Source organism: Lissotriton helveticus, chromosome 7 (assembly GCF_964261635.1).
Source record: "Lissotriton helveticus chromosome 7, aLisHel1.1, whole genome shotgun sequence".
NCBI lineage: Eukaryota > Metazoa > Chordata > Amphibia > Caudata > Salamandridae > Lissotriton > Lissotriton helveticus.
In genome coordinates, this window is record NC_136068.1 from 413,148,973 (window position 1) to 413,161,611 (window position 12,639).

The following is a 12,639-nucleotide window of genomic DNA, read 5'->3' on the forward strand; positions in this document are numbered from 1 at the left end:
GTTAAGGCAGCTGATAGCTCCTTTTCAGGGACCAGGGTCTGAGGCTTATCTATTGTATCCTGCAAAGCTTAAAGTGATCACTAAAGGGCAAGTCAGAATGTTTTTTTCCGAGGTCAAGGCCCAACAGTATATGGATGAATTGAAAGTGCCGAAGGTCGTGGGCCCAAAGGGTAGGCAACACTATTAGGGTGCTTCTCTGTCTGTTGTTGTCCACTCCAGGGGATCCTGGGGTTCACCTTTTTCTTTTTTCTTATATTTCATTAGGTTTCTGAAGACATGGTCTGTCATGGTATGATTTCAGTACACAACCGGTCAGAGTCCTTCGCCGCAAAACCACTGGAGTGCACGGAAGCAGGAACTGATGAAGCCGGCCTTCAAGGGCTAGCACAGGATAGAGGGGCTACAGACTCACCTGATGGTGACTGTTTTTTCTCTTTAAATGACGACTCAGATTCTCTGCTTTCAAGCAAAGGGAGTCTTTCTGGAGATTCGGACTCTTCAGACAGCTCATCTGTACAGAAAAGGAGGTCCAAATCACAAATTAAAATGCCTGATAGTCCCTCTAACACCGGGACAGCAAGGAAGATTGTTTGGGACCATTCAGCTACATCGCAGCTGTATCAAGACGATGGTAGTATAAATAAACAGGCGGGCAGAATGCATCAAATAGTCCTCCTCAGCCCACCTCACTGGATCTTCTCTTCACCACGCTAAAGCAAATGCCGGGAGAAGCCAGGACAGAGAGTCAGAGGGCCAAGCAGGCAACTAAAAAGATACAAAGTTCCCTGAGGAAAATGAACAAACTGTATGAAGACATGGCAGGCAGGGTAACCCACGTGGAGGACAGAACAGGAAGATTGGAGGATGACGTGAGCAGATGGAAAACTTTCAAACAGGCACAAGAGAAAGCGTCTGAGGACGTCCAATGGAAGCTGGAGGATTTTGAAAACCACCAGCAACGGAATAACATAGGGTTGCTGGGGGTGGCCGAAGGGGTTGAAGGGCAGGACGTCAGGCTGTTTGTAGTTATTCTTCTGAGGGGCGCTTTTCCCGAGATGGCCTCTTGGAACTGGGAGAACGAGGTACAGCTCATCGGTTCCCTCTGACTCAAAAGAAAAGCTACGGGGCATCTCAAGTTGAAAGACCTAGGGCAATCTTGGTATACATGGGTAATTATCTTCTTAGACAAGAAGTCATGGAAAAGGCAAAGCCCGGGTCTAGACGCACATTTAATGGTATTTCATTCTTTGATCGGCCTGATTTGTGCCAAGTTACCGTAGAAAGAAGGTGGAGGTTAAGGCAGCTGATAGCTCCTTTTCAGGGACTCGGGTCTGAGGCTTATCTATTGTATCCTGCAAAGCTTAAAGTGATCACTAAAGGGCAAGTCAGAATGTTTTTTTCCGAGGTCAAGGCCCAACAGTATATGGATGAATTGAAAGTGCCGAAGGTCGTGGGCCCAAAGGGTAGGCAACACTATTAGGGTGCTTCTCTGTCTGTTGTTGTCCACTCCAGGGGATCCTGGGGTTCACCTTTTTCTTTTTTCTTATATTTCATTAGGTTTCTGAAGACATGGTCTGTCATGGTATGATTTCAGTACACAACCGGTCAGAGTCCTTCGCCGCAAAACCACTGGAGTGCGGAAGCAGGAACTGATGAAGCCGGCCTTCAAGGGCTAGCACAGGATAGAGGGGCTACAGACTCACCTGATGGTGACTGTTTTTTCTCTTTAAATGACGACTCAGATTCTCTGCTTTCAAGCAAAGGGAGTCTTTCTGGAGATTCGGACTCTGCAGACAGCTCATCTGTACAGAAAAGGAGGTCCAAATCACAAATTAAAATGCCTGATAGTCCCTCTAACACCGGGACAGCAAGGAAGCTTGTTTGGGACCATTCAGCTACATCGCAGCTGTATCAAGACGATGGTAGTATAAATAAACAGGCGGGCAGAATGCATCAAATAGTCCTCCTCAGCCCACCTCACTGGATCTTCTCTTCACCACGCTAAAGCAAATGCCGGGAGAAGCCAGGACAGAGAGTCAGAGGGCCAAGCAGGCAACTAAAAAGATACAAAGTTCCCTGAGGAAAATGAACAAACTGTATGAAGACATGGCAGGCAGGGTAACCCACGTGGAGGACAGAACAGGAAGATTGGAGGATGACGTGAGCAGATGGAAAACTTTCAAACAGGCACAAGAGAAAGCGTCTGAGGACGTCCAATGGAAGCTGGAGGATTTTGAAAACCACCAGCAACGGAATAACATAGGGTTGCTGGGGGTGGCCGAAGGGGTTGAAGGGCAGGACGTCAGGCTGTTTGTAGTTATTCTTCTGAGGGGCGCTTTTCCCGAGATGGCCTCTTGGAACTGGGAGAACGAGGTACAGCTCATCGGTTCCCTCTGACTCAAAAGAAAAGCTACGGGGCATCTCAAGTTGAAAGACCTAGGGCAATCTTGGTATACATGGGTAATTATCTTCTTAGACAAGAAGTCATGGAAAAGGCAAAGCCCGGGTCTAGACGCACATTTAATGGTATTTCATTCTTTGACCGGCCTGATTTGTGCCAAGTTACCGTAGAAAGAAGGTGGAGGTTAAGGCAGCTGATACCTCCTTTTCAGGGACTTGGGTCTGAGGCTTATCTATTGTATCCTGCAAAGCTTAAAGTGATCACTAAAGGGCAAGTCAGAATGTTTTTTTCCGAGGTCAAGGCCCAACAGTATATGGATGAATTGAAAGCGCCGAAGGTCGTGGGCCCAAAGGGTAGGCAACACTATTAGGGTGTTTCTCTGTCTGTTGTTGTCCACTCCAGGGGATCCTGGGGTTCACCTTTTTCTTTTTTCTTATATTTCAGTAGGTTTCTGAAGACATGGTCTGTCATGGTATGATTTCAGTACACAACCGGTCAGAATACCGGAGAGGGGGGAGGCTGCGTGCCAAGCGGTCACATATAGGTCATGCTTGACCTATTTGCCTGTAAGGGGGGTGGGGGGTCCAGGGAGAGGGTCTCTTGGGGGGGGGGGTTGGGGGCGGAGGGTGGGCACACACAGTATAGCACAGCACGACATCTAAGGTTCTCTGATTCACTGGTTAAAAAGTTGGGACAGGTATTTGATGTATTTTAATGAGCTTACAGATTACTTCGATTAATATCTGCGGGCTCAATGATCACCTTAAAAGAGTTATGGCTGTATTGAGATCAATGCGATTAGATCTTGTATGTCTACAGGAGACGCATATAGAAGGGACAAGGGGCTATTTACTGAAACAACTGGGGTTTTCCCTGCTTGCCCATTCAAAACAGGGCACTAAGACTAGGGGGGTTGCCATATTAGCTAAAAAACGAGGTTATAGTTAAAAGAAAGATTAAAGATCAATGGGGTATATGGGTCCTCCTCGAATGCATAATAAAGGTGGAAACATTGACTATAGGGTAGGTCTACGGATCTACGGAGGATGACCCGGATATATTTGATTTTTTGGATCTAGAACTAGCCTCATGGCTGGAGCCGATCATTCTGTGGTGACTTTAATATTAATGGGCTAGGTGGGCTGGGTACAGAATTTGGGCATTGCTATCTTGGCCGCAAAAAGAAGACATGTCGTGCAATACTGAACTTGGCTCTGCATAATTATTTAACTGATGTGTCGGCACATCTGAATCCTGTAGATACTGGTAGTCCATATTATTCGGCCCCGCACAAGGTCTGTGTGAGATTGGATTTTTTTGTAATCTCTAATTCCTTGCTGTCAAGAACCCAGATCGAGAAACAGCTCAGAATAATCTCAGTGCACAATCGATTGGTATTAACTCTTAAACTTACAAAAGCAGTCAGACGGGAAAGTACTTGGACTTTTGAAAGACGATGGCTCAAGAATGAAAGTTATATAAAACATATAAATGACTGGATTCCAACTTTCTGGGAGATCAATAGAGGAAGTACCTCTTCAGGTGTCTCTTTGGATGCCTTTAAGGCAGGAATTCGTGGGAAGATGCTGAGTTTTAGTCTATATAAGCAAAAACAGGAAGAAACAAGATCAAAGAAACTTACTAAAGCCGTGGCGGATGCAGAGGAGGAGTTGAGAGTAGCAATTCTGCAAGGGAACCCTCTAGATCAAGCACTCTTCAAAATTGTACTTACAAAAGCAGAGGCAATTGAGAGTATTGCTAGCAAGGCGGCAGCTAACTTTTTAATTAAAAAACATCAATGTCACGAATTAAGTGAGCGGGTGGGGCACACTCTAGCGATATGTACAAGGCAGAAGACAGCCTCAGGGGAAGTAAGAGAAATCTCAGACGGCAGAGCAGCTACAGTAACGGATTCTGGAGAGATCCGTGAGGTTTTCAGACAGTTTTATGCAGGGTTATATAATGAGGAGGTGCCAAGAGACTTAACAATCATTCAGGAGTATCTCAGGGATATATCAGCTCCCTGGCTCTCTGAGGAGGATAGGGCAGCATTCGAAGTGCCTCTGACCCTTGATGAGATTTCTACTGCATTAAAAGCCTCCCATCGGGTAAAGCAGCAGGTCCTGAACCAGATCCCTATTGAGTTCTACAAGGTCTTTCATGAGGTCACCCTCTTGGACCTGGTGGATATGTTGCTCCAGGCACAATGTGGAGTCTCCATACCGAATTCTTGGGCAGGAGCAGACATAGTGATAATATTGAAAAAGGGTAAATCAGACCTATAACCCTTATGATTGCAGACGCAAAAATCTTCTCTAAGGCAACAGCTTTAAGACTCTGTAGAGTTATAGAGGAATTGGTTAGCCCTACCCAGCATGGATTTATCCCAGGGAGGGGTACAACCCAACACATACATAAGGTTATTACCCTCTTCGATGCAGTGGAAGTCTCAGAGGACCCTATGGAGTTTTTGCTCTTGGATGCAGAGAAAGCATTGGATAGGGTCTCCTGGGACTATCTCTGGAATTATATGAGTCGGGGAGGTATTGGGGAGGGGTACATTAGAGCAATCCAGGCTCTCTATAGAGGTCCCACTGCTCGACTCAGAATCAATAGAGGTTATGCTGCGTCTCTTCAGATTAAGCAGGGGACACTTCAAGGGTGCCCATGCTTGCCACTTCTCTTCGCCTTGTACATTGACCCACTGATCCGTAATTTAGAATCGAATGACAGGATTCCACAACTGAAAGGTCAAGGTCGAGATTTTAAAACTTTGGCATACGCAGACGACGAAGCTATCGTTACTCCAATGCCTGCCAGGGCTATAGTAGAGGTGGAGTTAGAAGCTCAGACATTTGGGCACGCATCAGGCTACGCGCTTAATGGGTCTAAACCCCATATAATTAAGAACAGCAGGGCAGTTTGCAATGACGGGCGAGTGATTGATTATGCGGTATATTTAGGAATTAGTATCTCGGCAGATCTTGATAATACTGTAGATAGAAATATTGAGCCTGTGATTGCTGAAGTCAAAAGAGATCTTGACAGGATGCACAACCTCCAGCTGTCGTTAGTTGGGCGTACGAATGTGGTACAAATGATTATTTTACCCAAGTTCCTTTATTTATTCAGGGCAATTCCACTTTTTTTTAGGCCAAATGGTTTTTGGCGTTGGAGCATTTAATTAATAGATTCATGGGCACATGGTAAAACGAGGAAGGCACTCCGCTATATGACGCTTCCAAGGGTTAGGGGCGGCTGGGCGGTTCCAGATTTTAAAATGTATTACCGGGCAGCAGCCCTTAAGTATATGCAGGGATTGCTAGGTGGGGTGGCGGAGGATCCAAAGGTTAAATCTGGGTCTACAGATATATATGCGATACTCATGGGCAAGGAAGCGGAGAATTGCTTTCTTAAGTACACTGATCCCAGTTACTTCAAAAGAACGAGGTTTAAGACGCTGCTGGCAGCCTATAAGATATGGGCATCCTTCTGTAAGAAATGTGGACTTGGCAGGTTTAACGCGTACACCCATATAGTTAGGAATGTGTCTACCTACCAGGGGAAATATACACGGACGCAGTCATGCCTGAATGGAGAAGGCAGGGAATTCAGAAACTAGATGATTTGATGGGGACCAATGGGATTCTCCAGGTCTCGAAATTACAGGCTGGCTATGGTATTGATAGAAGGAGATTTTTTAAATATTTACAAGTTTGGAGTTTCTTTGTCAATAAGCGGGGAGGATCCGCTGGGTTTAGTAAAAATAAGATTCTGGATGTCATAGAGGGCGGGGTAGATTGCACCATACATAGGTTTTACTCAGAGCTATCTGCAACTAATGGTGATGACCTGGAAAAATATGGTACTAAATGGGCAGAGAAACTAGGGATGGATCAAGAATGTTTCCAAGATTCACTGGAATTAGGACAGACCACTCTATGTTCTGCAGGGCTACAGGCCCAGCAGAATAAGACAATATACTCCCTGTATTACACACCCGGAAGGATAGCTCAGTGGGGGGGGGGACCGTAGGTATTACTTGTCCACAGTGTGATAGTTTGTAGGCAGGTATAATCCATATTTTTGCACCCTGCCCTCAGTTATACACATTGCATAGATCCATCGAAACCTTCATGGATAGATCCTTGGGATTAAGATTTCCCTTACGCCGACTTGGATCATACTTGGGATAAGTGGTGAGCCTGAACACTGCCCCTCTTTTCGTTAAAAATAATCTCACTACTCCTAAAAAGAAGTGGAAAATTACTAAACATACACTTCCTAAAGAGAAGCGTTCTCAGTCCAGAACTCCGAGAGGAGAGAACATAGTTTGTTTTGAAAAATGAAGGCCGAATTTCAGAGTTCAGGGAACGCTGTGTGCATGAATCAAAAGTTATTCTCGGAGACAGGAGAAAACATCAGATCGTCTAGGCTGGCAAAGAAACCGTCTACCGTAGTAGGTGAAAGTGGAACCACTTCAGTTAGCAGATCAAAAGTGCAGAAGTGTGGATCATCGCCGTCAGCGTTTTATGCATTAGCAATGTCCGCAGTAGATGGTACCTGTATGCCTTTAGTGTCTCGTATCTCACCCTCAGTTGGACTTGCCGGTGAGACCTCAATGAATGCGTCATCAGAATTGGCAGCCATTGGGGGCAACATGATGCATGAGTCGTTACTGGACCGAGCAAAGCATCAACCTCCGATGGCAGTACTGATGGAAGTGTAAGACAAATGTCCAACACGCATTCCTGTCCGCAAAGCAGGCATCGTAGAACAGGTAAGATGCAATCTTGCCAGATTGGTCTGAACGATAGAAACCAAGTCGTGTTCAGATCTCTTAAACGAGCCAAGCCAAGAATCTGTGAAATTCTCTCACGATACCTCATGACAAGGAGGCATTGTTCCATGGTAGTCTGGGTGTTGCTGGTGACCAGACTTGCCATATCGGAGCAGAAGGAATACAAATAGAATTCCTGCTACTAGTCCCAAGATGAGAGGCAGGCCGCTGAACACAGAGTGCACGAAATTTGGAAAAATGCAGAGGACTGCTTCAAATGGTGTTAACTGTCCCGAAAAAATCGTCTTAAATACATGTGCGATGCCGCTGGTATCAGACATGTTTAAGATTTGACTTAACATTTCTGCGAAATGTACTGTGCAGTTTGTTGATAAGAATGCATGTATCTCTGCAGAAGACCTTGCAACTTGCAGATCATACATTTCTTTAGACTAGGTCAGTGGCACAGTTTTTTGTAAAAGAATGACTTTCATTCTGCTTAAAGTATCAATTTGTATAGAAGAGATATTCAGTGAAGGCCATAATTCTGTCCCCCTGTCTGTTGCATACAACAAGTGACCAAGTGACCATGGACGAGACACTGACTAGATATGCTTTTCCTGGCAACATGCCACAACAGCTGTGGTCGCTGAGCATAATGTAACTGTCATTGGTTCACTGCCTAAAAATTGGTTCTATACCGTGCAGACGGCATCAAAGGTTATTTGCAGAACCTTCGCAGGCTCCGTGTAAATTAATACCTTTGCACAAAAGTGTACCACTTAGTGACTTCTTACAATTATTACCACTAAGGAATACCTCCTTTCCCTTATTCCAACATTTGTGTGTGTATGGTAAAGTCCACGTTGACTTAATGTATTCTTTACCCAACCTTTCATACAGGCCCGCTGGTATATGCTGTAGACAATACTGAAATTGGAAAATTGTCACTGGTATCGTGATGGTGCCGGGTATTATCCATTCAATGACAGGCTTCTCAGAAACTGTCATTGGCAACCTTTCCAGTTTTTTTTAATGCTCAGCACCGAATAGTCTGCTCCTTTTTGTGCCAAAGAGATTTGTTTATCTGTCAGGTTAAATACAGAAAACAATGACGTGGTGTTGATTAGACGCCATGGCACGTAGCCTGAACGGAGATTTTGCAAAGTCCAGCCTAGCAGCATTATAGAACATAATTGAGACTGCCATGTTGTAACATTAGCATGTCCTACTCTATTATGTCAATTGCAGAGGATACAATGCTGTCCAAAGAATATATTCTGGATGACAGAGTCGTTAACCCATTGTCCACTACAGAGAGAGCTTTATCTAAATGAATACGATCAATTTCTCTATTCTTTCTGTAGTTTCCATTTGCGTTATTTTCCAAGCTTCGTAGTACGCAGCGTATATGCCAGCGTATATGAAATGTTTTTGACGTGGTTTGCGAGGCCCCATTAAGAAATCTCGCAAATCATTGCCTTCTTTAGGTAAAGATAAGTGTTGTTTGATTTCTGGAAGTGTAGATTTCTGTAGTCACTCAAGGCATAGCTTTCCTACACTATAAGTAGTTACTATTCCTGGATGTTGTCTCTGGGAGTATCTTGGATCTGACCTATTAGGAATCTATCTTGACAGTTATTCGTGTCTATGGGCCAGGTTAACCATTTTTTCCAATCAGGATTAGTTCTGTTTTGTTTTAAAATATAGGGTACGTCTACCTCCTCTTCTGTAGTATCATCACTGTCAGATGTGGGCTTAGGTATAGACGGTTTGTTTAAATCTTTTATCTTAGCCAGGCCAAGACAAGAAGTTTGTTGAACAGTGTCATTTAAAAACATTATTTGTTCTGGTATAATGCAGGCTCTGAACAGGGCTTCTAAACCTTGCACCTGCCAATCTTTCGTGCCCCAGACAGTTTTTGTCTCAATGTTGTCTTTCCAAAAGTCAAAACCTAATGTAGACAGTTGAGCATAAAAGAATAAATTTATTTAGTATTGGTCAACATTGTTTTCATTCCTGTCTTATTTTCATTTTTAAAATAAAACGTTTCTGGATTTGTAACATTAAACCCTAAGAAGTAAGGAAACTTTTCATAAAATGTTTTTGAGCTGCCCTTTGGCGGCGTTGCACAATGTTCCCATTGATTGTAAGTAAAAACATTTCTAGGGCTTGCAGATTTATGCAAATAATGGTGACCATAATGATTAAAACAATACATTTGTTCATAATCTGATGAACGTTCTAGGTATTCATGTTCTGTAAATTTAGCTGTATCATCAAAGGAGACTAGCTCAATATGACTTTTATGTTAGGACTCTGACTGGTTTTGTCAGTGGGCACCTCGTTGGTGTGTTCATGAAGCCCTCACCCACCAACCTGGTTGTTGGCATGCTTCATCATCGGGCCCACCCAGTAACACCTAGCGTGTCCCGGGTGTGCTGCGACGCCTAATTACAGCGGAGCTGGTATATTGCTGAGAGTGCAGTGTAAGGTGCGTTTGTGAAGTGACAGTTAAAACGGCTTGGCGGAGGTCCTAATACCCGAGGGTAAGTTACACTTTAATAATTGGGCCGCCGTCAGCGGTTAAAAATAAGGCTGGGGGATGTTAAGGTGGTAAGTTACAACCTCCTACATCCAAACGTGGGTCGACATGTTTCAGCCAGTGCCTTCAATATCTGGCTTACCTCAGTACCTAAATAAAAGAGTGATGGTGCTAGTCTCCTTTGATGATACATATAAACCAACGGGGACACAGACTAGCTATCTAGTCCTCTCTCTCTCTCTTGATACGTCTACTGTGAATTTAGCTGACATTTCTAGATCTGTCATCATGTTATTAACAGTTTCAAAGTCCCAATCATCAGGAAATGTGCTGGGTGAGACAAAGTCACTCAAAGAAACCTTAAATTGGTGTGGAATCTTCAGCAGCTCCACCAGGCCATAGATGTCATAATCAGTTCTGTCCCATGCTATACCACCAGGTATCGGAACGGCTGTGACGTTCACTGATGAGAGGTCTCTTTTTTCACGATGAGATGATTTGTGAGGTTTCAGGAGCAAGTTGATTTTCTTACTTGCTGTGTCCATTGTACTGTATTTTCCATCTATCATCCTTCCCAAACTTAACACCAGTATGAGCCAGAGCAGGAGGAAAAGTACACCTAGCACAATCCAAATTTCAACCCATGGTGAAACCAGATATGTTTTTTCAAGTTGATGAAAGAGTTCTGTTATTTTTTCTTTGACAGTTTTATTTGCTGGCTTTTCTTCAGGTTCACTGGGATCCTCAGAAAATGTATCAAAGGTGATGAAATAGCCAGATGCAGTTCTGTCAATTGTTGGAATTGCATCAGGATTGTTATTAATCTTTGGAGTTGCTTCTTCCTCTGTCATATTTGTATAGTCAGAGGCTACATCATTGTAGACAGGTGTTTCTTGACGAACTGTTATTTGGGTATCCAGGGGCACAAGTTCCATGGCTTTGTTGCATAGTCCTGCTTTTCTTACTGCAGGTTTATCAAAGGTGATAAGTCTTTCAGTTTGAACCTCTTGGATTGTAGCAAGATTTGGTCGTCTGCTACATCTTGGGAGTCCACTGGGCCTACTACTTATTATCGGCCACATGATTGTGGTTTGACCAGGTCGATGGACACAACTCTGTTCTCCCTTTTACCAGCAAGGGGCAGTAGTACTACTGATCTTGTTCCTTGGATTGCCAAGATAGGTACTGCTTTTCTGTAAGAAGGCCCAAATTACTTCTTTACCGCGATCTTTTCCCTGACTAGATTCCCAATCTTTGGAATCCAGACAGGTCTTGCTGGGACAGGTGGTTTTTCTTCAGTGGTTGTTGGCTTCTGTATCATGTTACTCAGACTTCTTCTTGTTTCAGTTAAGTCCTGTAAGACAGACAAACGATCTTTGACATCAAAGGCTTTTTGTTCCACCACTGAAGTTTGACAATCGAGGTCTTCGATTAACATTCTAGTACCAAACAGCAATTCATACGGAGTGCTTCTACCCAGAGAATTTCTTAGCAGATTGTTAAGACTACGTTGGATCCTTATTAGAAGTTTGACCCACCCATCAACCAAACCTAATACCTTAGCTGTTATGGATTGCTTTATGTCACGTTTTTTTCTTTCCACTACCGCATTACCCTCAGGATGGAAGGGACTAGAATATCGCAATGCAACGCCCAAGCTAGCCATGGCCTGCTTGTAAGCTTGAGAGCTAAACGCAGGACCCTAGTCAGAATGTAGGGAGCCGATTGCGTATGTGTCTATAAAGACTCACAAATCCTTTATAACAGTTCTGGCGTCAGCCGAGCGCTGGGGCCACATCCAAATAAATCTTGTCCTAGTAGTTGTGGGACCGCAGTCGCCCATTATGACGTTTGCGTGTAGATAGTCTAATGCTGTCTAACAGTGGTGTCTGAACTGGGCTGGCTACACTGTAGTCAGGTATCTTGGTGATGTTCAAAACTATGATATCTGTAACAGGTATCGCAGTTGATTCCAAATTCGTAAACCTGGACACTCATCCCTGGCCACCAGTACATCTCTTTTAGTTGTATTAGCGATTCTAAGATCCCTTGATGTCTCGGACCCTCTCCCATATGTGCTTCGTGAACCAAAGCACCTCTCTCGTTCTTGTTTGGAATTACTCTGTCCCCCACTCCAGGCGTTCGAGCAATTATGAATGTATTTGTGAGTGGATAGTTTAGAGGTAACGCTGCATAGCTGCCTTCCATTGAGGCTTTTACCGCTAGTAACGTTTCACCGTCTATTACTCTTTTTGATCGAGTGATTGTAGCTACGGAAACCGTTTGCACAGCTGCCTTTGCGGCTTCATCAGCCAATGAATTCCCTGCAATGTGAATGCCATCACGCTGATGACTCGGTGTATGAATCACGTGAGTCTTTTGTAGTTCTTTCTGTAATAGAACTACTTGTTCCCAAAGCGTTTTATGCTTAATTGTCCACCTTTTGTATTTCTGAAACCGTTTCGAACCCAGTTCTGCAAATGCTTGTTGTAAGATTCGACGCAGAAATACGAAGCGCACACTATTAGTGTGGGGAATTCGCGATCGGTATTCTCAAGCGCCATCTTGAAAGCCTGTAGTTCAGCTCGTTGAGCTGTACAGTCTCCGAGTGATTGAGTTTTAGTGACCATAGGTCTAAATTTACCTTTGCGCTAGCGACCTTTAACAATCGGGCACGCAGCACTACAGGCTTGTTTACCCCCAACTGCGGGCTGCGCTGATCCGTCTGTATAGATTATATATCCGTAATGTTCTAGAGGCAGAATCTCGGTCGGCAGAGGACATTCGTATTCGGATTGTAGGAATTCTTGTGTCTTTAAATAGGGGTCAAAGACGTATTCAACGTCTGTTGCAGCAAGAGAGTTAACCCATTGTATCCATCTCGGATGTAAAGCTTTTGCATTGGGAATGCTT